The sequence below is a fragment of the Oryctolagus cuniculus genome, chromosome 15 (assembly GCF_964237555.1).
Source record: "Oryctolagus cuniculus chromosome 15, mOryCun1.1, whole genome shotgun sequence".
Classification (NCBI taxonomy): Eukaryota; Metazoa; Chordata; class Mammalia; order Lagomorpha; family Leporidae; genus Oryctolagus; species Oryctolagus cuniculus.
Window position 1 is genome coordinate 84,024,843 of NC_091446.1, and position 5,114 is coordinate 84,029,956.

The 5,114-nt window shown below is 54.8% G+C and overlaps 1 pseudogene; it reads right to left on the bottom strand.

Annotated features, from left to right (window-relative positions):
• Positions 1 to 378: 378 nt before the first annotated feature.
• LOC127488308 (U2 spliceosomal RNA) lies at positions 379 to 485 on the bottom strand (annotated as a pseudogene).
• Between the last annotated feature and the right edge of the window lie 4,629 nt (positions 486 to 5,114).

The window sequence follows — 5,114 nt, forward strand, 5'->3', positions numbered from 1 at the left end:
GTCGGCATCCTGACCCGGGTGTGAGAAATGCCCATGAGTCTTTGGGAGGGGAACTGCTGGATCAATAATTAACTGGGTGACCTTGAGGGAGTTCCAAGGTGTCTGTGAGCCTTAGGAAATTCTGCAGAAAGTGAGTGAGACATGTGGGCTGGGTGGGTGGTTCTCAGGGTATGTGAGTGTCCCCGAGCTGCGCCCCTAACCTTTAGACTGGGATGGGCTTTCCTTGCCTTAATTTGCTAATTGATATAATGGACGCAGCGACAGCAAATTTTGCCCCCGCCCTGCTCTCTCCTCCAGCAGTGTTTTGTTTAATGGACAAAAAAACAACCAAATAAGTGGAAGAAATAAAACCTTAAATGGGAAGCTCCAGTTCTGTCTTGTTGTTTCCTTTGTCCTTCATATAATGGATAGTTTTGCCATTAGCCTCATTTTACTGCTAAGAACTGATACTACACTTGATCTTAGCCAAAAGGCTGAGAAGCGATTAGCATTATTTTAGTATGATTAAGATTCAGGGCGTTCCATAGACGGTGCCTTTTTTTTTTTTTTTTTTTATATTTCCTCCCTTGAATGAGGTTAAGAACCTTTGTGATCATGTGATGATCTTCAAGGTCAAGTTCAGAGACACAGGATATGACACATTTGCTCCTTGGGTGGGGCAGGCTGTTTATCAGCAAACTATCAATTCTAGCCTTTCATATGTCTTGCTGCTGCGTGCCCCTTCCCCTAAATGCTGGTTTTGGGGTCTCTGAGGCTCACGTGGAAGCAAGCAGGTGGAGCCGCGGAGAGCAGGGTGGCTGTAGGCCTGTGGCCCCACCCTCTTTGAGATCCCACCTTCTCTGAGCAGGCTCCGACTGGCCCCACACTGCTCACTTGCCTCTTCTTGGCCAAGAGCAGCCGACGTGGCTGCATATTTGATGCCTGCAGGCTCAGAAGCCAGGGCCTGGCCTAGCCTGTTCAGTGCCCTGGTCATGGCTGTGGCTGCAGCTACCTCTTCCAGGCTGTAGGAATGAGGGTGTGACCCCAGAAGGGACAGGAGCATCCCTCCCTTTTTTCTTTTTCCTTTTTTAAAAGACTTTATTTATTTATTTGAGAAGTAGAGTTATAGTCAAAGAGAAAAGAGTTCCATCCGCTAGTTCACTCCCAGATGGTCGCAACAGCTGGAGCTGCACCAATCTGAAGCCAGGAGCCAGGAGCTTCTTCTGGGTCTCCCACATGGGTGCAGGGGCCCAAGGACTTGAGCCATCTTCTATTGCTTTCCCAGGCTATAGCAGGGAGCTGGATGGGAAGTGGAGCAGCCAGGATTCAAATCCATATGGGATCCTGTCACCGCAGAGGGAGGCTTAGCCTACTGTGCAACGACACCGGCCCCAGCGTCCCCACGGGGGCCTGAGACCAGGTTGTTCCCCCTCCCCTGGCCCCGCCCAACTGGGAAGGGCATCTGCCCTGGAATAGGGTGTGACCAGCAGAAGACAAGCAAGCCTGGATGCCACTGGGAGCTGCTCAAGTTACTTGTTCCTGATTGTCGTGGGCTGGTGTGGGTTTTCCGGTTCAGGCTGAAGGTGTCTTGCCTGGCAGAGCGGGCTGTGTCTGGACTGAGCCCTCTCCATAGCCTCTTTCCCCAGGAGGTTTAGTTCTGTGCACTGGGGTAGGGTGGGAGAAGTGGACAGCTAACGGGGCTGCAGATTAGGGGTGCCCTTCCAGCCCCGAGGGGTGCAAGAAGGGGCTGCTGGGAAACACCCAGTTTTGGGGGGGCGCCCTTTTGGAGAAACTACAAGATGGACTTTGGCAGCTGTGACGCCTGCGCTCCCATTAAGCCCATTTCTGGAGTCCCACAGGGGAGGGAGAAGTCTGGCTGGGCAGACAAGTTCCTTGGAGCTGTCAGAGCAGAGAGGGAGAGAAGCCTGCCAGGAACCAGGGGTCAGACCCTAAAATAGAGCTCAGCTGGGAAGCTGGAGGAGCCCCAGACACCCACGTCTGACCTCGCACTCACTAATGGGCCCCGGGGAAGAGAGATGAGGCATTTCCTGGAGACACGAGCAGCTAGCTAGGCTCCCAGCAGGCTGGAGAGGCAGAGGAGGAGGAAGGGCAGAGGAAGGGCAGAGTGGCTGAGGGCTGGGCTGGGGGAGGCAGAGTGTGGAAAAGTACCCTGAGCCACGGGAAGCGAGTCTCAGGTGACAGCAGTGTGTGACACCGCGTGTGCCAGCACACAGGGGTGGTGACATGGGTATTAGGAAAGTACAACTGGCTTTTCTCCTAAGGAGTCCCGTGGATGGAATTACCCTCGGCTAGCCCTGCGCTGGGGTGGAAGCTATGGGAGGAAGCTTTGTACTCAAAGAAGGGGATGGTGTTGTAGCCATGGGGGCCCAGGGCTGGCGTGGGCCCTTGTGGGAGATAGGGAGCTTCCTGGGACCTGTGCATGCTGGGGAGAGAAGCCCCCAGGTGTTTCCCAGGCCCTGACACACAGTAGGTCTACAGCTCCAGAAAGAACCCTTGCGAATGCTTCCAGAAGACAGCTACTGCTGGGCCTCTGGACTATGGAGGAAGAGAGCTGGGGTTGCCTGCCTTGCCCGGGTTCTGTCTGCTCACCTGCCCCCAGCCCCTGGATACCTGGCCAGGCCGAGGAGCAGTGGGGGTGCAGGAGCATAGGTGCCATGTTCAGCCCTGCAGTGAGCAGCTAGCTGTGTGCCCTGGGACAGTCCCTCCCCTCTCTGCCCTCATGTTCCTGTCTCTGCAGTGGGGCTGGGCAGGTGCCTTCCTGGGTCAGATGCGCTGCCTCAAAGCACCTGCTGAGAGTACCACGTGTCAGGAAATGGAAGCTGATACTATTTAGGAACAAAGCAGAGCACCCCCGGCCCGCGGCCAACCCTTGCGAAGGGTTTGCTGTAACAGGATTCCACTGGTTGAGCCAATTCCCAAACCTGGGGCTCAGCCCAGCCCTCCCCTGACCTCACAGAGAACCAGGATAAGGGAGTCTCTGTTTTTTAAGGGGGATGATGGGGTTTGTCCAGAAGGCTGTTTTACTAATTCACTGTACACAAACCAGAAAACCTGCGGGAATCCAAGCCACTTGGCAATGGCCAGTCCCATACCAGGGCTTGTGGAAACGAGCGATAATGTCGGTGACTGTCAGAACAGTTGGTGTTGTGCAAGAAGCACTGAGCGCCAGGTCCTGTGCCCTATTCTTCCCAGCATGTTCGTTTTATGGACAAGGAAGCAGAAGCAAGCAAGGTTAGGTGTACTCTCTCCAGTGCACACAGAAAAGACACGAGAGATCAATGTGCCAAACCAGGCCTCCACATGGGCCTCTCTGCTGTTTGCTGGAGGTCTCCCGCACACGGCTGACTCTACCCACGGCCCCAGGACGTTGAGAAGAAACCTGCATGGGTGTCCTCAATGCTCCTGGCTCAGTGAGGGCTCCCACCATCTCTGAAGGGGAGGGAATGCGCCCCTCGCACTTCTGTTTGCTACCATGCAGGGCTGATTTGCAGACAACCCTGGCCGTGTGGGGTGGACATAAATTGCGCTCCACTGATGGTTGTGCAAACATTCCAGATGCCTGGGACGGCTCTGGGGAGACTGCAAAGTCAGGAGAAGATGAAATGTGGGCAAACGCTGAGCTTCAGCCGCTGGGGGTGAGGAAGTGTATGCAGAACTGTAGCAAGGTCATGGGCATAACTCAAAGCAAGGGCTGTCCCTGGGGATACAGCCAATCTTGGTCTTTGACCTCCTCAGAACCGCTCCCAAGCCTCTGCCACCTCGTTCTAGCATCAACCGAAGGACATAGGACCGTCAGGATGGCACCTGTCCGACCCCTCGTATCCCTCCTGGCTGCACCTGCACCCGCATCCGCACCCACACCCGCACCTATTGCTCTGTTGGAGGAAGAGCTCATAGCTCTCTCTCTTTGTGCTTTCAATCACTGCTCTCGTACGTCTGGAACCTGGGCTATAATCTCTGTACCACGGCTTCCCCCACAGTCCCCCCTCCACCTCTTCCCCCCAGTCATCTCCAGCCACAGTCAAGCTTTTGTGTCCAGCGCCACTCCCCCCACCTCTGGAAAACCCAAGCGGTCCCTCCTCTCTGCACCACTGAGACTGCAGGAATCAGTTCATACTCCCAGCTCCCTGCCACCCCACCTCCACTCTCCGTTCATTTGTCTACCTGCTGAGATGTGGCTTCTGCCTAGGCCCACATCCTTGTGGCCGGCCGTGCCAGTCTCATGGGCAGATCTGGCGGCCTCGCTTCAGTTCTCATTCACTTTCCTTTCTTGGAGTTTTCCAGTAGTTGGAACCAGCCCTGCCTTCAGGGACTCCTCCCTCACGGCGCTATGCTTCGGCAATTGGCCCCCACGCAGTAGGATTTGCGGTTTCTTCTGCTCTCTGTGTTTCCTATAGAGTCTGTTCTCTTTGCCGTTGTCCTGGTGGTGACTTGAGCTTGGCAGCATCCAGATGGTTCTAACGACCTGTTCTGCTGTTCACACCATTACGTGGTCCCTTCTCTCCAGGGCTGAGGACGGCAGAAGCAGTGGCACGTGGGTCCCGACATTAGGTTATGAAAGATAGTGCCTTGGCCGTGTGGAGTGTGAGACTCAGACTCAGAGGGAGGCGGTTGCAGAGCCCTGGGGAGCCCCACAAAGAGGCCCAGACTGTGAGTGGCTGATGCCCAGGCCCTACTTGATCCTTGGGAAGACTCCAGCCCCGGCTGACCACATGGGTACAGCCTCCTGAGAGACCCTGAGACAAAACCCTGGGATAAGCTGCTCCCAGCACCTGCCCCTCAGAAAGTCAAAGGTAGCAAATGTTGCTTATTTCAAGTTGCTAGGTTTTAGGGTCATCTAGAACTCAGGGGCACTTAGCAAATGCATCATTTATTGCTCTCCTTCCTCTCATCTGCTCTCTACTTTCTCTCGGGTTCTGTGACTTGGGCTTTGTAAACATGAGGCTGATTCTCAGCCAGGATCCAGCCCCACCCTCCTCTCCTCAGCTATGAATCCAAATGTGCACTTCCCTGTTGGTCTCCTGTGTGGCCAGTGCAATGCGTCTCCAATCAGAGTTAGCTCTCTCTCTCTCTTTCTCTCTCTCTCTCTCTCTCTCTATCTCTTTCAGATTTAT